The 24,322-nt window shown below is 34.4% G+C and overlaps 1 long non-coding RNA gene across 2 annotated transcripts; it reads left to right on the top strand.

Annotated features, from left to right (window-relative positions):
* The first annotated feature begins 750 nt into the window (after nt 1-750).
* LOC148782042 (uncharacterized) lies at nt 751-23,085 on the top strand. Of its 2 annotated transcripts, none has more exons than XR_016056133.1 (2): nt 751-933; nt 22,943-23,085. It is a non-coding gene; the product is annotated as an uncharacterized LOC148782042 (long non-coding RNA). The 2 variants fall into 2 exon arrangements; XR_016056134.1 differs by lacking the exon at nt 22,943-23,085 and adding an exon at nt 11,632-11,902.
* The last annotated feature ends 1,237 nt before the right edge of the window (nt 23,086-24,322 follow it).

Raw genomic sequence — 24,322 nt, 5'->3', positions numbered from 1 at the left:
TGTCCAATTCTGCTCCATTTACACATACATACACTCTCTCTCAACCCAAAAACCCTTTCCCTACTAGAGCTGCATAAGAGAGTGAGACAGGGCATGGTGCTCCCTTGACTCTCTTTTTTTTTTAAGAAACAAGAGTACTGAAAGTTTATTGCTTAAAAGAAAGTTACATCAGACTTATACAAATGAAGTATTGGAAACTTGAAGGGATTGAAACAAATTCCCCTCTTTGCCAGAGAATCATCAACTTCATTAGCCTCTCTATAAACATGTATATAGGAGGCAGACAATTGATTCCCAATCTCGATCACATCCATCCATTGAGTTCTCAATCTCCCTCGACTCTCCCTCTTCTCACAGCAAGGTCAAGACACACAATAGCATGTACCCTTCCCTACTTCATCTAATTTTTCCTGTTGTTTTTAGCCATTCGATCCTTATCTCTCTAACCGTTGTCTACTCGGTAATGTTTGCTAAGATGGGTAGAGAGTGAAATCCAGAGAGTATGGTTTTGGAGAAGGAATAGCTAAGATGGGTAGAGAGTGAAATCGAGAGAGTATGGTTTTGGAGAAGGAATAGATTCCCCCATGACTTACCCTAGCGTACATTTAACCTCTCGGCATCATGCGTTGTTTTTTTTTACTTTTCTTTTTGTGTGTTAAGGAAATGGTTTTATTTTGTCGTGATAATTTGGGTACTTGATGACTTATATTCTTCTATAAATTTGTTTTTGTTTTTTTTATGCTAATTTAGATTTTGAAGAACCCAATAGTGAAGTTCTCTCCTCTCTCTTTCGATGTTCCAACGAATCGCCCTTTTCTTTATCAAACAGTTGCATGTATCTGTTGCATGTATCTGCGATTTCAGTCACCCTCAGTGTGCGTCATTGACCGTGTGCCTCATTGACCATATTCTTCTTTTTGAGTTATCTATGAGGTACGTGCCATTTCGTTTATATATATATATATATATATATATATATATATATATATATATATATATATATGGGATATTTTAAACTTCATAACCCTTCAAATGACAAAGGTTCAATATATATATGAGATATTCGAAATTTCATAACCCTTCAAATTACAAAGGTTCAAGATAGAGAGTTGTGAATGGTGATTTATTAATTTTGTTGTATATTTTTTAAAAAAAGTTATTTTTGTGGGGCAAATTTGTAAATATGTCTACCAGATAAATCTTATTTTTGTCATCTCTATAAGGGGTAAAGTTAAAATTTTAATTAAAGGATAAATGCACTATATAAATAAAGTTTCAAGACACTAAATTCTAAAATGCCATTGTATTTTTCTGAAAATTTTAAATTTGCCATTGCTAAATGTTAAATTTATCTATTTAAATAATTTTTTAATGAAAATCAATGATTGTTTTGATAAATACACCCATCACAACCTTTTCTAAATTGAATATTTATATTTTGAGGGGTAACTATATATATATATATATATATATATATATATATATATATATATATATATATATATATATATATATATATATATTAGAAGATGCTAGGGTGAGCCCATTAGCTCATAGGAAAAAATGAGCCCAACAGTCGGTAGTGTTTGAATTTAAATTTTTTTTCTACAAATTCAAATCACTTGAAATTTAGAGTGTGTGTACATAAAAAATATGTGAATATTCGAAAAATATCAAAAAAATATTTTACATGAAATAAATTGATCAAAATATCCCCGAAACGTTTTGGGGGTATTTTGATCAATTTGTTTTTCACGAATTATTTTTTTTATATTTTTATTAGGTGCGGCTTGATGAGAAGAACACACGTTTAAACTTTCAAGTGATTTGGTTTTGTAGAAAAAAAAAATTAAAATTCAAACACTACCAAATATTCGTATTCGTCAGATCGACCCATATTCAATCTGGGCTGTTGGGCTTATACTACTCTATGAGCTAGTGGGCTCACCCAAGATTTTTTCATATATATATATATATATATATATATATATATATATATATATATATATATATATATATATATATATATATATATATATATATTTGATAGAACAAAAGTTACAAAGAAGAATTTATCCATGACTACAAACTTCTTCCAAACTACTCCTGCTGTACATACAAACAATACGGTTGTGATTACTCTGTAAAATTTCATAATTGCTTGATGAGTTTCGCTCCTCAGTAAGTGACCATCATTTTCCTTAAAAAATAAGGGTTAGAAAGTGTAAATATTTTTTAAAGAATACATATTAAGCATAATTTCTACGTATTGATTTCATGCCTTCTAATACATGCCATTAGACAAATTCATTTCTAATATTACACATATCATGTATTCCTTGTTGGACAAAGAAAATAAGCATGATACATAATCCATATGCATATGATTCATATCAAGATCAACAATAATCTAAATTTAGTTGTTTAAAACATTACTGCACCTAAGTATGAGATATGATCAAACAAACATTCACAATATCAGAAGTCCTGTAGTAGAAGCATTAACCTCGGGTACACGTTTAGAACTTTTACCATCCCTCAAGGGGAAGCACCACCAATGGGTAAATCTATTGCGTAGTGTCTCACACACGCACACAATCCATCGCGCTTTGGGGCTTTTGATAGACATTGGCCTTGCAAGACACGACCATCTCATGTGCCTTTCTGGCGAGAGAGCGTTAAATTACCAAAGGGGTCCTAATGAATAGTGCATTACATAATTTTTGGGGGAGCGACCACCCAAATACACACTCTTAACTCTCATCCTATCATAGAGAGTTAGGGGAAAATCACAGCTGCTGGCACAAATATCTCATCAGATCATAATAGAGGCATGTCTCCATACACATATATTATCGAAAGCACGTTACCATGTACATATATCTTATCAAAAGCATGTTACCATGCATATATATCTTATCAGTAGCATGTTACCATGCACACATATCTTATCAAAAACATGTTACTATGCGTACATCTTTTCAGTAGTATGTTACTATGCACACGTCTTATCAGAAGCATGTTACCACACTCACATGTCTTATAAGAAGCTTATCTCATATGTAATAAAAAAAAATATCAACATGTCTATGCTATATATATATATATATATATATATATATATATATATATATATATATATATATATATATATATATATATATATATATAGTCACAATAGACATCACTATATCATATTATCATACATATAAATTCAAAAGGCATTATTATGACAATTGCAGGCCATATATCAATATAGTAGATATCAGAAAACAATAATATCATATTTTCAAAATATCATTGGAATTATTAATATGAATTCACATGAAGCAATTTATAACAATAATTTGCACAACACTTAACGCACTACACTTACACATAACGTTTGCATATAGCCCTTGCATATGACACTTGCACCTAGCACTTGCACATGGCACTTGTGTAAGGTAAAACTTATAGCACAAAAACCCAAAATTTTAAACCATTGTTTTACAAAAAAAGTAAGGCCACTTACAATATCTAAAATTTATGCTGGAAATATTACAATTAAATACAGAAATATCTCTAGGAGTATAACATAAATATCAGTTTTTCAAATAATGAATTTACAGGAAAAATGAAGTCACTGACCTATATGTCACTCTGAGATGGATATGTTATTATTGTTGTCGAAGTAGAATTGGAATCAAGGCTTTTTAACTAAAAGTATGAGAAGAGAGAGCAAATGAGTTTCTATGGGAAAAGGAGCATAAAAATATGTTCATATAAGAGAGCAAAAAATATTATAGAATTATTTTTATGAGAGCATTTTGAGAACATTATCATGATGAAAGCATACTATAACATGTGATGATAACATATAAAAATTAAATAAATTTTTTAATGAATATTATAACATTAAACAATGCAAATAATATGAATACAAACAATATATAAATGAAAATTTGATAATAAATTAAATAATATAATAATATAATGATGACACATATAGAAATATGTATGTAAAAACCATTCATAGCATTATAATAAAATTAACAAATTAGCTGATTAAACAAAATTAAGTGTATCATATATAAGTGAATAAGTCATGTATAATAAATTAAAATTGATATACTTAATATTGTAATGTTAACTTTATTATTTATTATTGTGTGAACATTATTAAAATAATAATATTGTTATAAGAAAGTAATGAGGATATTATGAATGAAAGAAAATACTATTTTTTATAAGAATACAATTATTATGAAAATAATGAGAGTATTATTAAAATCACAATATCATTATGAGAGAATACTTCATGAGAATATTATTAAAATAATATTATTATTTTGAGAAAATAATGAACATATTATGAGGGAGAGATAGAAAGAAATAAAATGTATAATTGAAATAAGAGAGAGGAAGAGACTTAAGTAAAGAGAGAGATATTGAACTTTTATGAGCTTCATCATTTGCTCATGATAGGGGAAGGGAATGTTTTTAAAGTGAGAGAGGACACTCCCCATTTTGACACATGTCAAGGCATGTGTCATCCTTTTTTATTTTTTGTTAATTATTTCATGATGTCACATCACATCCCCTTATTCTCTTATATTGCCACTTCACCTTTTATCATTATCTCATGATGCCACAATATACCCTAAGATTTTAATTTAATATTTCTCTTTAAAACTCGGTAGAAATAAAGGGTGTAGTAAAGGAGTGGTCCCATTGTGCATTAACAACACAACACACCATCATTCAAATTGTTTTTTTTATGTACGTATTTTGTTTTAATTTAATTATTATTATTTTATTACTATTACTATTAATATTATCATTATCATTATCATTATTATTATTGTTATTATTATTCAGTTTCAAAAAAAATTACGTCATCACATTCTCCCCCCTAATAGAAATTTAGTCCTTTAAATTTTTCGTACTTGATTGTTGAAAAAGATGGGGGTATTTTTCTCGGATCTCTTCTTTCCATTCCCAGGTCGACTCCTCCCTCGAATGATACTGCTACAATACACAGACTAAAAGAATGTCCTTTTTACGTAACACCTGCACCCTCTTATCTAGTATCTGAATTGGTTGCTCAATAAAGGCTTGGTCCTCTCTGATCGGCATAGGCTCATATTTATTGAGAGAATATCCATATATAGACTTGCCTTACCATTCGAGTTGGCTAACATCTATAATGTTTTCTCAATAAAGATACATGGAAGACATTATGGTTGTTAGCCAACTCGGGCGGTAAGGCAAGTCTATATATGCCACGCTTCCGATCCTCTCAAGGATCTCAAAGGGTCAATATATATGGTAAAATTTAGAATTTGTTTTGTTCTTTAAGAATAAACTGTCACTTCCCAGGAATTTTAGTGTTATAAAACTTGGGGTGTGACATACCTACACAAGGTGGTTCATGCATAATTAGTGAAATCAAGAGAATTTGGTTATGTTGGAGAGAGAGAGAAAGAGAGAGACCCTAATTTTATCATTTAGTAGTAGAATATTCAATCCTCCTAAGGCTGGCAACGGGTTGGCTTGGGTTTGGCCGGGCCGAGCCTTCCCTAGCCCTAGCTTGGCACTATTCCTCAGGGTTGACGCGGGGTAAAATTAAAGGAAAACAATGGAAAAAAGATGAAAAAACAAGGGCCAGGCTGAGTCGAATTGGGTTGGGCATTCTTGGCCCGGCCCTTATGCCGCATTTGGTGGCCCAAGCCCTAGTTTTTTTAGGGCCAGGCCATGCCACTTGGTCTATTACCACCCCTAATCCTCTATAACTTGCCTTGGCTTGGATTTCATTTATGGGTCATTATATTTTTGTTTAGAAGATGGTTTTGTTTTATTTGTCGATTTGGATTCTAGAAGACATTCTTATGGAATTGATTTTCTTGGTGGTAATTTAGATTCTGAAGAATGGTATGGTGTAATTATCTCTCATCTCACTCTCTCCTTCAAATTAAAATCCTTTATCTTTCTATATTCTGCTGCATGTGCATGCAATGTCAATCTCTCATTCACCTTCCTTACCGGTTCCATTGTTACCTCTTTTTTGAGGCATTTATATTTCATTCTTGTTTTAGCGAATTTGCTAATCTCATTTATAGCTCCAAGTTGGCATCAATACAAAGTTAAAATTTTGGAGGGATGCTCTAGAATTTAAAGGGTTTAAAATAATAATGACTAAGACATAGTTTATAGAATGCAAGTTAAGTAAAAAGTAAAGTAAAAACAATGAAATAATTAATATTGATGGTCAAGAAATACTAAAAAAAGAATACTTTCGATATCTTAGGTCGATAATCCAAGAAAATTGAGAGATTGAAAAAGATATCGCACATAAAATTAGAGCTGAATGGGTGAGGTGGAGATGTGTAATTAGAGTTTTATGTGATCGTCGCATACTAATGAAGCGGAAGATAAAGTTCTACAGGACATTTGTGAGACTAGCTTTACTTTATGGGGCGGAATGTTGGGCAGTCAAGAAACAACATACCTATAGGAAGAGTGTAGTTGAGAAGAAGATATTAAGATGGATGAGTGCTAGGACAAGAATGGATATAATTAGAAATAAATATTCAGTAGAACTTAGGTATCGCTTTAATAGGTGATACGATGAGAGAAAATACATTTAGGTGGGCTGGTAATGTGCAACACAGACGTAGTATAGCACATGTTAGGAGGTATTAGTTGGTTCAAGTGGACGGATAAAAAAAGGCAAGGGGTAGGCTTAAAAAGACATAGTTGGAAGTAGTGAGAAAAAATATTGCGACTTATAAACTCATTGAGGGTATGGCCCTTGATAGAGCATAATGACAGATCGGGATTTGTATAATTGGAAAAATTCTCTAAATAATGATCATGATTTACAGCTCCTAGTGTCTTTTAGGTTAACGTGCTTTAGTGGCTTGACTTTATAGCTACCTACTCAAGGTGTTTTGTGCTTAGTTCTTTTTGTTTTCTTTTCCGTTCTATTTTTTTGGGTGGGTGGTGCGAAGAGTCTCAGGTTTCTCTGAAGAGACTCCTTGTGTCCATTAATCATATGAATTTCATATACAGACTTGTTTTTTATAGACAAATTACAAATGAAAATAATAGAAACTAAATCATAGATACCTAAACCATACTCAAACTTATAATAAAGTACATATACTCTATCAACCCTTCCCATAAATACTGATTACAACATAAACTGTCTATATTAACCCAATACACCATATATATACTTTCTATATTAACCTGATACACAATATACACTTTCCTTTCACACTTCTCCTCAAACTCAAGATGATATGAGAGAGAGAGCAGTTAGAGTTTGAACACTAATTTCGAGAATGAGCAGTTGGATCCTCAAGTGCATACTCAGATTGCTTGATCAATAAGCACCGAAAGCAGAGGCGAATCAACAAGCCTAAAAAACATATGGCTTCGAGAACTCTTGAAAAATATCAAATAAATCAGAGAGTCGAAACACAACTCGATAGAGAGACAAATCAGAGAGTCGAAACACGACTCGGCAGAGAGGATAGATTAGAGAGTCGAAATACGACTCAACAGAGATGACAAATCAAAGAGTCGAAACACGACTCGACAGAAGTTACACCGATTGAGTGAGCAACAGACTTATTTTGAAAATTGGCAACAATGCTTTAGGAACGTGGAATATACACAACTAAGATGAATCTGGCTTTGATACCATGTGAAGAATCTCAAGTTTCTTTGAAGAGACTCCTTGTGTCCATTAATCATATGAATATATAGACTTGTATTTTATAGACAAATTATAAATGACAATAATAGAAACCAAATCATAGATACCTAAACCATACTCAAACTTATAATAAAGTACATATACTCTATCAACCCTTCCCATAAATATTGATTGCAATATGTACTTTCTATATTAACCCCGATGCACAATATATATCCTTTCTATATTAACCCAATACACAATATACACTTTCCTTTCACAGGCGGCTGGGGGCAAATACTTACTTAGGAGATTACTTTCTATTTTAAAGTTCGAGATCTATCTAAATATAACTAGATGATTATTTCTAAAGAAAAAGATTTGGATTTTCATTTCTTGAATATATAGATCATTTCCTTTAAAAATTGGATGGTTCCAGTACAATCTTGGGATGTCTTTTTTAGGTACATAGAGAGTGGGAGTTGATTTTTTTTCTCCTTTGGGGTTACTTACTGGGTTATATAGATCACATCCCCAAAATTTGAGATTTAAAAGATATCCCTAGTGTAACTTTTGCCCGAGGGAATACATGAACAACGTACACCTGTGGGATTAGAAAATCCTTTGCGCTTATCTCGTATTATAAATATGGCCTTCTTTGCTTTGTGAATGAACTATGCAGTAGTGTGTTTCATAGTTCTTCTCACAATTTATTCAGGAAAATGATGTATTGAAAATTGTGATCTATGTAAAATGGGACGTCTGAAAGTTGGGAACCCTTGCCCCAGTCACTTGGCAGGATTTCCTTGTGGTTTCAATTTTGTCATTTGATTAAGCGTGTGGTTTATATAAGGTTGCAACCTTTATTTTTTTTGAATTAAAATGTAATTACAGAGTCCGAAATAGAAACAAAAGGAAGGGAGGAACCTCCTTTGGCAAGATAGTCTGCCACTACATTAGTCTCCTTGTAAACATGAACAAAAGAAATAGAAAGAGAAGAGGAGAGATCCAAAATCTGCAACAATAAAATCTTGATGTCTCATGGAAGCAGTTGTTCCTTTTTGTACCACAAAATCACATTAAGAGAATCACCCTCAATGATGAATTCAATCCCTAGCTTCCTCTCCACAATAATTCGTAACCCAAAAAAGAGGGCGTATAGCTTAGCATAATTAGCAGTCCTAACCCCAAGTGGCCCTGCATATGAGAAAATCACATTGCCCAGCCAGTCTCGTAGTACCCCTCCAAATCCTGCTTGTCTCGGGTTTCCTTTCGAAGTACCATCGAAGTTAAGTTTGGACACCCCAACTAGCGGAGCCATCCATCTACCTATAGCCTAGCATTTATAACTATTGAAATGGAAGATAGTATTCAAGTTTCTCCTGACATCCACTTCGGTGATGTCCTTACCACATGAAGTAACAGAAAGATAGAGTCATATAGCATGTAGAATTATGTCCAACACTTTTCCAAAAGGCATACAAACACCATAAAAAACTCTCCTATTTCTCTCTTTCCAAATTTTCCAAAGGATGGCGCCTATTGAAATTTGCCACACCACTAACCCAAATTTTGGGAGAGCAACTGTAAGGCATTGTAAGATCCCTATCACCGCTGGCATGACTAAAGCCACTCCTAGCTTCTCAACAAACCACGTCCAAATGCGTAAAGCAAAGGGACAATGAAGGAAAAGATGGTCTCTGGATTCCCCATTCTCCTTACACATCAAACAAATATTAGTTAAAATTTTCCCTCGCTTTATAATGTTGTCTATAGTAAGCACTATATCTTGGGCCGCCAACCACAAAAAACCTTGTACTTTTAGAGGTAAAGGCCACTTCTACGAGCAGGTAAGTACCGGCATGGACCATCTGACTCTATTATTGAACAGCAAGTGATACATGGATTTGACCGAGTAAATCCCATTTTTGTCAATTTTTCAAACCACCTCATCAATAGCATCGACATCCTGAGGAATGTACACCTCTTCCAAAAGCGCAAGTAGATCATAGTACTAAGAGAGCAATGAGTCCGAAATCCTATTATAAGGGAAATTGAGATTCCAGACAGTGTGATCAGCCCTACGCACCACATAATTTGAGATACTAGCATCCTGATTTGCTATCTTTTGAAAACTGAGTGGGAAAAGTAACTTTAGAGGGCAATCCCCAACCCATTTGTGGTGCCAAAAGGAAATTTTCCTGCCATTACCAACACACCACCTAATGTCCCTTTGAATAAAGCATCTACAAGATTGTATAGCCTTCCAACAAACAGACAATCATGTACCTCCTCTCAAATTACCTACCCACATCCCAAATCTGTCCGTACCATACTTCGAAGCAACCACTTGATACCACATATAATTTTTAAGAGTCAAACTCCTCCATCACCACTTGCATAGAAGAGCATGACTGACCAATTTAACCTTCCTTATGCCTAGGCTCCCTTCTTATTTAGGTGTACAAACCCTATCCCAACGAAGAAGGCGAAACTTTTTCTTTTCTATCGAAGAACCTCAAAGAAAATCTCTCATCATGCTTTCAATTTTCTTAGCAACTAAGGTAGGAATCTGCGGGAGAGACATTTGGTAAATTGACAAATTAGAAAGACATGCCTTAATAAGCGTAATCCTCCCCTCAAAAAACAAATACTTAAACTTCCATAGATCTAATTTTATCCTATATTGCAATGGGAAGTCTCCCATCAGATAAAGGCATTCCCAAATAAATAATAGGAAAATAGTCAACCTTACACCCAAACTCTTGCGCTAGTAATGCAACCTCTTCCTCTGAGCAATTAAGGCCCACCATACTTGTTTTCCCAAAATTTACCTTTAATCTCAATGCTACTTCACAACACTTCAGAAAAATAGCAATATTAGAGACTTGGTCTCTGAGTGCTTCACAAAACAACAAATTATCATCTGCATACTGAAGTTGAGAGATACAAGGACCTTCATTAGAAACCTGAAAGCCTGTAAAATGTCCACTTCGCATCACATTAGAAAGCATTAAACTGAAGTACTCTGCATAGATAGTGAAGAGGAAAGGGAAAAGCGGGTCTCCTTGCGTAAACCACGAGTAGCCTTAAAAAAACCCATGGAATTTCCTTTAAACAAAATTGAGAAATGGGCTGAGGCTAAACATCCCCAGATCCACTTTCTCCACTTACCACTAAAACCCATATTCTTCATGATTTCTAATAGCACTTTCCAAAAGCCTTCTCCATGTCCAATTTAATAACCACACCAGGACAACCCTAAATGATCTGAGAATGAATGCACTCTTGGGCTACCAATACACTATTAAACAATCAAATTAAGACGCACCTTCAAATTTTATCATAAATATAATTTTGGTGTAAAAGAAATCTTAGGATGGCTTGAGAATCTATTTTCATCTCTAACTATAAAATCTTAAAGTCCAAAAATGATTCAAATCAAGTAGATCCATGAACACTTGAAAATCTTGAAAATAGATGGTCTAGATAATGTGTTGCATGATACACTATTTTTAGGACTCAAATCCTCTTTTCTTTTTGTATTCTACATCTCGATGTCGAGATGATCAATTAGAGGGTTTTCCAACATCAGAAGAACCTTTCATGATGAATTTTTTAGGTGCACCTTAATTTTACATTTTAAAGTTGCAACCTTATATAAATTTTCCCTTTGGTTAAACCTCGGAGTAGAAATTTGACTATTTATCCCGCTTTAGTCCTTTATTACAAAGTGAGGTTTTGGTGTGTCAGCTGACTCACCTACTTATGTGTTCCCATCCAAATCTCTCAAAATTAAGGCATCGATAGTCTTGACCATGACGATCATAAATCTAGATAAATAAATATATTTTTAAATTGAAAAATAAATAGCTTTATTTGAACTTTTCTTTTGCACTGTTTATGTTACTTCTTCAAAGATCATCATATCTGCACCATTTTTGCAGCTTGAAAAAGATGGATACATGGCGAGACAATATTTTCAATGATTTAGGATCCATTTTACATCCTAAATTCATGAGAACCTAGGTAGCTTCTGAAGTTTGGGGAAGCTGATAGACTTTTCATTTATCCGCTTAGATGTTGATTTCTGTATTGAATGAGATTTTAGGGTAATAATGCTTTGATATCAATAGTAACAAATGGACGGTTTATAATAGTTCTTGATTTTATATGTTGATTGTTATCCATTGAATGAGATTTTCTGGTAGTAATGCATTGATATCCCTTTCAACAAAGTGAATGGCTCTTGATTCAATGAATCGATGCTCTCTCTCACTCCGTCATGGGTCTTTTATTATGTACAACTTGTACTTTTAAGTTTTATCTCAAATATTCTCTCAAATGTAGTCTTAAATAATTTTATTATAAATGGCCATTCCAAATGCCACATGTAAACGTCTAGAGTCATTCCCAAACTCTGAACTTGAGTGTGTCCTAAACAAAAGGACATTTAACTCTAGGAAACATGTTTGGGCTTGAGTGGTTAGCAGCTGGCATTTGACAACATATCGAGTTTGATTCCTACCACTAAATTATAAAAAAAGAAAAAGAATAAAACACTTTTGATAGTTTAAAATTGTGAGAGTGAATTGTAAAACAAATGTGAGAGTTTGACAAACACAATGGCATGAGAATTTGTATTCCTTGGCAGGTCCCAATCAACATATTCAACCTATCAAACACAATTGCATGAGAATTTTTCTTGGCAAGTTCCAATCAACATATTCAACTTATCAAACAATAACAAATATATCAAAGAGTATATAAGCCCCAAGCTTCACATGACATCATCAAAAGGACCTTGGGTGGGTGGTGTTTGCATAATTTTTGCCAAAATGTGGACCCACACCGTAATAAATTTAGAAACCATGTCCGTACACTTCCCCTACAAAATAAACCCTTTGAAGCGATTTCAGATCTTTCGACCCCTTAATGATTTTATAAGGACAGTAGCTATATAACATTCACAATTTCTTTCTGCATGATGTGGGGTAGTAGCATGATTTGAACTCAGGATAAAGTAAGCTAGTAAAAATTAGAAAGGCATCTATATTCCCACTCTTCCTCCAATCAACAAAGTTAACATGCATGTATTGCAGGAGCTAATGATGAAAAGCATAGCTAAGGACAAAGTTAAGTAAACAAAATGGGAAAAAGTATCTCAGTCCCTCACCCCCAGGTCATGGACTAAGTCAGGAAGAATGATAGGATAGAAGACCCACTAGATAGAGACATTTCACTCTCTATTGATTAAACTTAAATCTTTTAAAAGTTACTCCCACTTTCTAGAAAAATATTTTGCTTCTATTTTCTACATAGATATTTTGCTTCAATGAGTTGAAACAAAACAAAGGAGGGTCATTTTATACGATAGCTGAAAGGATCAATAAACTGTGGAGCTTAATGCCCTTAGATCCTATGGTTTTTTCTAATGTGAAACCTTATTCTACTCTAGAAAATGTCAAAACCAGTCTAAACCTTAGTAAAAGAGAAAAATTGACAGACCAACATAATGCCTTGTAGACTCCCAATTGAAAATGGCTTTTCTCCGAGGTCCCTAAACTCTAGGAATCACAGAAAATGGTCTAGTTTAGCCCAGTTTGTTTGTAGGGACCACATTAGTTTGATACTCCCTAGTGTAGACTGAACTGTAGTCATAACCAAACCATAGTCCAACTTAAATATTTATTGACTATATTGAATAACCCATTTTAGGTTAGAAGAAGGTAAAAAAGCCTAGCAGCCCCTGGTGCAGCATTGAGCTAATCAACATCTATAATGTGCAACTGAAGTATGTCAGTAGGAATGGAATGTTGGGTTTATGTGGCCTTTAAAGGCCTTGTAATAAAAAACATTTATTATAGTGGAACATAAACTCAGTGGGAGTGTGGTCCCTCAAGGATCATAATAAGCAAATAATGTTTGTTGATACCAGAATGTGCTTAACGATCTAGGCCAGTCGGTTGGAAAAACCAAGGTACCTGAGCATAAAGAATAAATCGAGAAGGGTATTGGATTAGCCTTTGATGAGGTCGGAGCTTATGCCTGGATGTGTGAGCCAAGGGACTGTGTGATCCTTGTGTGTGATGGTGGGCCTACAGAGACGGGGGCCAAATCCTCATCCATATTCCATCGTACGACATGCATATTAATAGATCGTTCCGGAAAGCCATTTATCCAACTTTGGGTGAAGAGTATGCATGTGTAAGAGAGGTACCCCTATGCACCATAGAGCTGTGGGCGTATCAGATCATGGTGACATTGACTCGTCTATAGGGGAGGACCTATAATCCACAAATTGGGATTGCGACCCCTTGGCTTATCGGTCAGACTTTGGTGACCCGCTAATGAGCCCCTGCTTGGACTGTGGGTCATGAAAAACACTAGGTCGGTTTGATAAGCAAGTGTGGTCTGTAGTCTACAGTTGAAGATAGAGTACCCCGTGATCGTTGATAGAATTCCTGAACCATATGGATCCACTTCCCATCATATAAATTTAATTGTGCTCATTTTATTATTAAATTATTTTAATTTATTATTGGAATTTTTTTAAGCCATTTGATATTTTATTTATTATTTTTGGACTTATAAAAATGAAGTTATTAATTTACAAAGTTATAATGTTTTAAAATTTATTTTGTTTAATTTTAAAATATTTATTAAAAAATACATGGGGGCCCATAGTGCACATAGGCCCACCATGTGAGATTTAGGTGGGGCGCCACATACCATACATGGGTGGCACGCCCCACCCTTGAATACCGTCTCTTGTTGCTTTGTGTTCAAGTTTGTTAAATATGGTAACTATATCTTGTAGCATATGGTCAAATATTGATTAGGAAATATTGACCATATCTTATCTTGATTATTGAAGGTATATATAAACTTGATATTATTTGATATATTCTTATAGAATATATGAGATGGATTATGCAATTTTATGGAAAGCATGATATTTTAATAGATTTAACTTATTTAAATATATTGATGGGAAAAATGGTTTAAGGAAAGGGGGATAATGTTTCATGCACCTTCCATAATGTTGATGATCCATCTATGGAATGGATGACTCAGATCTCTCACTCTACAAGATCTTTATCTCAAGAAAGAGACAAACTATGGGAAACCTTAAAGAAACCTTAGACCTAAATTTCATTATAAATATGGATGCTCTTCCCCCCATCTGAACACATCTCTCTCTCCTCCCTAGGGGCGACGCCCCTCTCTCGCCTCTCTGATTTTCTCTCTCTAACTCTCTTTCTTAAAAGTCGTAGGGAGCATGCGCCAACCCTAGAGACTCTCCCTCTCTCTCATGACCTAATTTAAGGGTTGAGAAAATTAGGGTTTGAGCCTAATTATTTTGGAGTTAGGATCTTGTAGAGATTTAACGATGGTTACCTAGTTTGGCCAAAATTAGCTTTCTCGGTTCGAGAATGAAGCTAGACCGCTGATCCCATGTCATTGGATGTGGTGACTCGGTGTGGAGTGTAATAAGCCCGGTTGAGGTAATCTCCGACATCTTCTCTTTTACTTACTTTGCTCTTTTATTTTATATTCTCAAGCATATTGTTAAGTTGTAAAAATGGCATCAAGTGATTGAGTTTTATTTTATTGTTGTCCTACTTTATTTTGAAATATTTATTGATTGTAAAAAGACCATCTATAAGTGATCTTTTTGCCAACATACAAAAAAGGTGATTATTATCATTAAAAAAAAATTATATTCCCCGACAAAAAGATCACATTGGTCTAACTTTCATGGAGGCCATAGAGTGCAACTAAAGTATGGAGAGTCCTACCACCATGACCCTAACCCCGTTTGCCAAAAACTAAAAAGGAATAGAAAAGCTAGAACCTTAGACATTGAAATCTTAATCTCCTAAAACCCCAATCCAAACCCTAGATCTAGGTGACCAGATCCCAACATTCGCTTGCAATCGTAAGCCATTCCAACCATGTAGCCTTATATAAAAAATTAAAAATACATAAGCGCTTTGCCTAGAGGCATAAGACCTTCAACCTATTCACTCCAACCTAAACTTCTAGGTGTTCAAGTGATTTTTTTTCTCAAGATAGAGAGGGTGTGCACACAAAAGGTGTTTGATATGGGCTCCATCTCGGTCTTCTAGTAAAAAGTCGTCTTTTCTTCGATCCTATATTTTATTATTGAATTATCATTTCTTTGTTTTATTTTCTATTTTATGTCATTTTTAATTGCCCTATTTCGGTATGAAATCAGCTGATGCTGTTGACGATCTGCAGTAGAGTTGATCTCGAAAGAGATCAACTCAATCGTAGGTCATAATTCGATAAGACCCCTATCTCCATCATTTTGGGTGTCTAAATCAGGGCGTGGTCTCTCTAGAATTTGCTCTTAAACACCAATCTCCCCAAAAAATTAAAAGGAAAGGGGATTACTGGAATTTTCTCCTAAACACCAATAACCCAAAAAAATTAAAAGAAACGGCATTAGACGAAAGTATATCCCAATCAATTTTAAAAAAATAAAATTAGACAAAAAAAGAGGATTGATTGACTATTCTCAAAATACTTTTCCTTTTTAAAGGACCTGGTTTATGTGAGTTAGCCAACTTACCTGTACTTGCACGTCACACTGCACATCAAATGTCCATCTCTAAGATTAGACGCCATCAAACGGTGTCTCCACCAAAAGCAAAAATGCTGGGTGGAAATTGTTTTTTCAAAAAACACAATTTTTATTTTTCATAAAACAAAAATCCCATATTCATGATCATCGAAAAGTTTGGATCCAAGAGCCATTTTTAATATGAATTTTTTTTTTTTTTTTGGCCTTGGGGTGGGGGGAATGCTATATTCTACTAGGTGAATTGGCTGACTCACGAGAGACTTTCCTATTGAAGATATTGAGTTAATAATAGATGCAGTTTCTATAAGACCTAGGTTTTATGAAAACAAAGTAAAGCTTCACCTTGAATTATCATATGAAAAGCACTTTGGGCTTCAGAAATGTCCATGATGGCTCTAAATTCAATTTCAATACCTAATATGACATTTGAAGCTCAAAAAATAGCTCAGATCTTATTGATCATCACTCCCTTTTAGGGAAAATGGATGGTCTAGATAATGTTACAATGTACACTATATTAAGGGCTTGAAATCATGGTTTTTTTTCCACAACCATAATGGTCATGTGGAGATGATCGATTTGAAGATTTTCTGTTGCCAGAACTACAATTTTTGGTGAATTAAGAGGTGAGGTGTTACTTTGATAGGGTTGCAACCCTATCTAAACATTTTCCTTTAATAATTGACTTTATGCGCAGCAATATTCACTACAATTGGGACAAAATACTTAATAATAATAATAAAAATAATTGGGATGGCATTGAATGGGCTAAAGAGAAAAAAATTAAAATTAGGAAACTTATATGGTAAGACCATTCACTTTTGATACAAGAAGGTCATATTCATTATTGATCATTAGATGTGACATTTAGTGGTCAGAGATATGTCACTAATGACACAAAGTCCAAAATAATTTCTTTTGAAAATTATGATGCCTTTCAATATGTTGGATTTCACATCCATTGGCTACCACTATTGTAACCTTCTTTTACAAAAAGTGAAAGTCTATAATAGACAATCTCTTAAAAATAAATGAAAAAAGAAAAACAAGATATAATTGAAGGTACCTCTCTTTGGTCTGGGTGGCACATACACACAAATCGAGAAATGGTCTATTAAAGCAAGATAGAGACTAAGGTGCCTATTAAAAATTAAAAGAAAATAGAAAAAAGATACAAGAGTTTAGGTGTGACAATTCGGTAGCTTTGACCCAACCTGAGACTGATGGGTCCAAGTGAGGACCTAGCATAGGTTATGTTTGGATTCGTATCCATCATAGACCTTATTTGGTCAAGTTGAGTTTGGATCAAGATTGGCACGATTGATCCGATATTATATACAATATATATGTATGTACTATGTAGTATGTTTGTTTGAAAGACGTCCAAAAATGTTATAGATCAATAGAAATAAATTACATCATTAGAAATAGTAAGAGATGCTAGAGAAACACCACCCTTAGCTAAGGCATCAGCAACACTATTAGCCTCTCTGTAAACATGGGTGAAAGAAACAGAAATGGAAGAGGTAACATCTAAAATCTTCAACCATAAGGAATGAAGTTCCCATGAAATCCAATGTTCCTTTCGGCACCACTAGATCACGTTCAGGGAGTCTCTTTCAATCAAACACGTGGAACCTATATTCCTCTCAACAAAAATCTCCATCCCCTTAAGCATATCGTATAATTTCGCCAAGTTAACTGTTGTCACGCCAATAGGACCCGCATAGGATAGGAGGATATTACCAGAGGAATCTCAAAAAAACCCACCAAACCTAGCAGGGCCTGGGTTTCCAAAAGAACTTCTATCAAAATTCAACTTAATACAACTTAAAGGTGGATGAGCCCATAAACCTTTTGGCTTACATTTGTGCATACCAAGGGAAAACAAATTGGGGAGGTTCACCATGGCATCAACTTTAGAGCTACCCCAACCTTCCTTAGTCACTGAAAGACCTGACCAAATAGTCAAAAGGCAAAGCAACCCCTTCAAAGTCCTCCTATTTCGCTCCTTCCAAACCTCCCAAAGGATCATTCCTTTTGCTATTTTCCAAATCACACTACCCACTTTAAACAAGAATGGAGGAGCGAGCTGATGAACAAGGTTAAGTATATTTTGTGGAAGAGCAAAAGAAACACCAACCAAGCCCATTAGCCAGTGCCATAGTCTAGAAGTGAAGGGGCAATAAAGCAGTAAATAGTTAACTCACTCCTCGTCTTGCTTACAAAGTAAGCAAATGTTTGGCAGAATTTTTCCCCTCTTGAGGAGATTATCAACAGTTAAGATTTTATTTTGGGATGCCAACCAAATAAAAACTTGAACTTTATGCGGAATCGACCATTTTCAAACTTGAATAAAAAGAGAAGACCATCTCCACTGGTCATGGACGAATAAGTTGTAACAAGATTTAACTGGAAAAACATCGTCATTTTCAATTCCCCAAAAGAACATATCCTCAGCATCTTGTGCAACATATACTTTATCCCGCAATTCCAGCAATGCACACCATTGTGATAATATTACATTATTAAGCCATCTGTAAATAAGAGATAAATTCCAAAAAATCATCTGGCCTCTCCTCTCAACTGCATCATAAATTAAAATATTTGGGTTTGACACCACCCAAAATAGGTCAGGGAACGCCACTTTAAGAGGAAAGTCCCCTAACCATTTGTGATGCCAGAATAAAGTCTGTCTTCCACTACTAATGTTCCATAAAAAATAACCAGAGATCATAGGCCTGTAGTTGAAAATAACTTTCCACATATAAGAAATTTTGCTACCTCTTCCACTACGAGGCCAGACACTATAGCCCTCCAACCCATACTTGGCCACTAAAACTTGACACCACAAGTGATCCTTTAGCTTAGAGCTTCTCCACCACCAGTTACACAACAGGGCAAGATTGAAATTCCTCAAACTTCGGATTCCCAAACCTCCTTCATGCTTGCGTGTACACACTTTATCTCATCTAAGAAGATGGAATTTCCTGTTTTCTGCATGCGAACAAACATAGACATATGGTATACAGAAAGATTGGCTAGGCATAATCTTAGTAGAGTGACCCTACCCTCCAAGGATAAGTATTTATACTTCCACAGATCAAGTTTAACTTGCACCCTCTCAATCACCTTGTCCCAAACAACAATAGGAAATTTTGAATATGAAATTGGTAACCCCAGGTAAGTAATGGGAAAGGACTCAACTTTGCATCCCATCACTAAAGCCAAATTCCGAACTGTTGTCCCAGAACAATTAATTCCTACCGGAGAAGATTTATGAAAGTTCACCTTGATCCCCAACACAACTTCACATATTCTAGAAATCTTGCAACATTTCCTAGCTACTCTTCATCTGCATCACAGAAAATAATAGTATCGTCTGCATATTGTAAATGCGAAATAATAATATTAGAATTCATAATTTGAAAGCTCCTAAAATTGCCCAAGTTTTCAACCCTGGTCAGCATAAGGCTGAAACATTCAACATAGATGGCTAATAAGAAAGGAGAGAGAGGGTCGCCTTGCCAAAGGCCTCTAGAAGCATTAAAAAATCCAGCAGGGCTGCCCTTGAAAAGTACAGAGAAATGGGCCGTAGAGAGGCAGCCAAAGATCCAACTTCTCCATCGAGGTCCAAATCTCATCAGTTTCATAATTTCTAATAACATCCCCTACTCAACCCTATCATAAGCTTTTTTCAAATCCAGTTTAAGACTCATCCCAGCCTTCTTACTCAACACTCGAGAATGAATACACTCTTGAGCTACCAATACACTATCAGTAATCTGACGGTCCTTGATAAAAGCAGATTGTGAGGTTGAAATAAGAGAAGGCAGGACCCCTTTAAGACGCTTAGCTAAAACTTCCACAATAATTTTATAAATACTCGAAAGCAAGCTTATTGGTCGAATGTCAGATAACCGCCTGATCATTGATTTCTTAGGAATTAAAGCCAAAAAAGTGGAATTAACTCCTTTAAAAGGATAACCTTTAATGAAAAATTCTTTACCATCAACAATAAGTCATCCTTCACCATATCCTAGATTCTGTGGAAAAAGACTAGAGGGAATCCATCACAACCAGATGCTGTCTCCAGGCAGTGTAAAAACTTCAACTTTAAGTTCATCAATAGAGATGTCCTTTTCCAAGGAGGCTTGTTGGTTACTATTTAGTGTTTGGAAAGGGACACTATCGAAGTTTGGTTGCAAAGCCAGCTCCTTAGTAAAAGTAGCCTTAAAGTGCTAAATAACACCAACTCCCATGGCCTCACTATCATCAGGATCAATTCTAGGTATAGAAAGACCTGAAATATCATTTTGTCTTCTTCTGATACTAGTAATTGCATGGAACAATTTCGTATTATGGTCACATTCTTTCAGCCATTTATTGCTTGATCTTTGTGTCCAATCTAAGTCCTCAGCTCTCCATGCTTCCTCCAGCTCTTTGACTTTAAGACTATGCTCCCAAACCAACTGATCAGTTAGAACACCGCTCTCTTGAACGTTAAGGTCCATCATCTCAATCTCTGCTAGAATTCCATCTATCTTGGCTCTGAAATCCATATGGTTCTCCTTCTTCCATTCTAACAGTTTATGCTTTATATTTAGTAGCTTTTTATAGATTTGATAGTCCAGGGACCCAAAAATCATAGTGCTAGACCAAGTTCTCCTAATAAGTTCAACCACCTCTTGATTCTCCAACCAGTTTAATTTGAATATGGAAGGCTTAAGGCTTCCTTTAAGACGTCTCGTATTAAGAAGCATAGGAAGATGGTCAAAAGACAACCGCACCAAGGATTTTACTGAAACAAGAGGGAAGACTTCTGCCCAATTTGCTGCAATAAAAAATCTGTCCAATTTGGACATAACAAGATTCCCTACGCTATTATTAGACCAAGTGAACCTTGATCCAATAATAAGTGGGTCCAAAAAGGCGTTATCTTCAAATGAACCTATTAAACAATCTCATCATGAAGTTTATTAGGTGGCCTGCTCAACATTCATCAGTCCACGTGATAAGATTAATGTAACAATCCTAAAATTTCAAAAAAAAAAAAAAAAAAAAAAAAAAAGGGGGAAATGATGCTTTTAATAGGTGATGGTCTGATTGAGTATGATGGTCCTTGGGGACCATCACTATTTTCAAAACTTTTACTTTGGTTTAACTTTTGCTTTGCCTGCTTTTGCCTCCTGCTGCTTGCAGTGGCAACGTCCTTTAGCGGACGTGGTTTTCGTACGATAAAAGCAGACTTTTAACGCGACACCTCAGGTATGAGGTAGAGCGTAATAAAATAATATAATAATACGTTATAAGAATTTAAATAGGGGATGTGAGCACTCCCACCCTAAAACAAAATTTTGAGATCTCTCTCTCTCTGGTCGAAACACAGTGAACTCCTCTCTCGAACCGAATTTTTTATCGGAAGCTTCCTCTCAAACAATTGTGGGTAAGTGACATCGCCTTTCTGAAAAATAGTCTATTTTTAATAAATAGTGATATTTCCGTCTAGGATCTTTATTTTATCAGTTTTGTGTGTAAGTGACCTCATTGTCTCAAAAAATAATCCATTCTTTTTAAAAATAAAATGAAATAATTATTTCTGCTTATTATCATGAATTTTAGGCGCGATAAATTTTATGCGCACGTGACCTCATTATCTTGAAAAATAATCTTTTTAATAAAAATTGTGATATTTTATCTATGTTAGAAATTTTGAATGCTGTAAATTAGAAAAATAAATTTATTTATTTTTCTTGTCTATTGTTAGAAATAAATGTGATATTTCTGCTTTTAGTAAAATTGTGATATCTCGTTCTACTGTTTTGAATATTTAGACATTGTAAAATTCATGTGCAAATGACTGCCTTATTATTTAAAAATTGACATTTTTGCAATTGATTATAGTATTGTTGTGAAATGTTTATTTGTGAATTGATATTCCATAAATTGTGATAATTCCGTATTCTTGAATTTTTATAAGAGTTTTTCTATACATATTAAATTGGCAATTATGCTAGAATGCCTTTACAAACTGCTACCTTTCTAAATTTGAGCCCAAAATATTTGATTGGTTATTTTTGAAATATTATAAAGAGTGACTGTTATTAATGGTTTAAGTGAAATTCATATTAATAGTTTCAATGATATGTTGAGTACATGATATTGCTGCTTTCGAATGTTTAAAGAGATTTAGAAATAATTTAAGTATGCAAGTGGACTCATCCGGTTCGCCGGTGAGGTATAAGTGGACCTATCTGAGACGCCGGTAGGGATTAAGTGGACTCATCCGGTACGACGGTGAGGTATAAGTTTACCTGCAGGGATTAAGTGGACTTATCTGGGACGCCGATAGGGATTAAGTGGACCCATCAGGACGCTGATGGGGTCTATAGGTGACCTACTTGGGACGCCAGTAGGGTATTTTGTGAAATCCTTTGAATTATGTACTGCCGTTAAAAGTGTTATAAGCATTTCAATTACTCGGATTATACTTAATTATGCATTTATTGAAAGTGAAACTGTTGATGCATTTCTGTTAATAGATCTCATTTTGGAAAATATTGATATCTTTCAATCATGATTATTTTTAGGATTATGATGATCACTGAGTAGCCAAACTCATCAAACTATGGTAAACATTTTTTCAGGATAACTACGGATTCATTTTGAGTGCTAGTCAAGATCAACCTTGGAAGATACTGTTGTTGTGCTAGCTTTTTTTATTTACTATGTAAGACCTCGCCACTGTAAATTTGTCCTATCAATAGATGTATATATGTTTTGTCCGTCACATCTCAGGAATAATAGTATTGTAAATTCTTGGGGTGTGACAATTAAAATCCCCCCGAATAATAACTGGAAAAGAAAAAGCCCTAATCTCAGAAGATATATCCTCAATAAAAGAGTGCTTCAATGAAGAAACATAAGGGTCATACACATTCATAAAACCCCAAGGAAAACCCTGAGTAGGACCCATAAACCCTAAAAGTATGAAATTATGTTGTATGTTTTACAAATATTATGATGGATTTTACTTTTCTTTTATCTATACCCAGACCTGACCCAACCTAGCTAGTTCGGTCTGAGTCCAATGACTTGGATCCAACATGGGTCCGGTTCGGTTTTGCGTTTGACTAGGACCCAGTTGGTTTAGGTCTAGGCCAACTCGACCTATTAACACCCCTAAACGAGTTCACGATAACTTATTTTTTAAGCAAAGCTCTATACAAAACTAGTCCACAATACTTGGCATTTTTCTACTAGAGCATTCACCAATAACAAGATGAAGAGGATAAATTTCATTCAGACTTCAAAAACTTTTAAGGTTGTCAAATCAATCAATTTATAGGTGATGTTCTTGAACCTCCTCATCTCTTTTATTAAAAATGTTAAAATTACCTTAATTCTCAATTTAGGGGAAGTGTTATTGCACCCTCAAGTTAAATGATGCAAATACTGTTATTTAGATTTTAAACTAAGACATGTATTTTTATTAATGCAAGATTTGAAATTTAGAACAAAGTTGGGCATCATTTGACTTCTGGGCCAAACTATTACCCCATTTTGTTATTGTTCCATTAAGATTTATTTGGAAACCAAAATAGGCAAGGGCATTTTGATATTTTAACCTACTTAGTTAAATGGCAAAAATGCCTTGTTTATGTCTTCCAAACCCAAGCGTGAGTATTATTTTTACATAATGCTATAATGTTTGTCAAGTTATTAGAATTAAAATGTTACTACATAATTGCCTTATCTTGTTGAAGTAGTTATTTGTCTTAGGAAAAGTATCCCGTCATGTTTTAATGGTTGAGATTTCACAAGGCCATATCTAACAGCTCCGAATTAATCTCATGTTTTATTTTTTTATTGAAATAATATATTTATTTGAATTTTTGGATGTAGGCTTATTTTTATAAATATAGCTAAATAAAAATGATTAAAAAATATATTAACAAGTAAAATAACCAAAATACCTCTAAATTTATATTGATCAATATTTTTATCCTTAGATATTATTTTTATTC

Source organism: Amborella trichopoda, chromosome 5 (assembly GCF_054954075.1).
Source record: "Amborella trichopoda isolate Santa Cruz 75 chromosome 5, AtrichopodaSantaCruz75HAP2 v2.0, whole genome shotgun sequence".
NCBI lineage: Eukaryota > Viridiplantae > Streptophyta > Magnoliopsida > Amborellales > Amborellaceae > Amborella > Amborella trichopoda.
The sequence above is the reverse complement of the archived record's forward strand: the minus strand, read 5'-3'. Positions and strand labels throughout refer to the sequence as shown.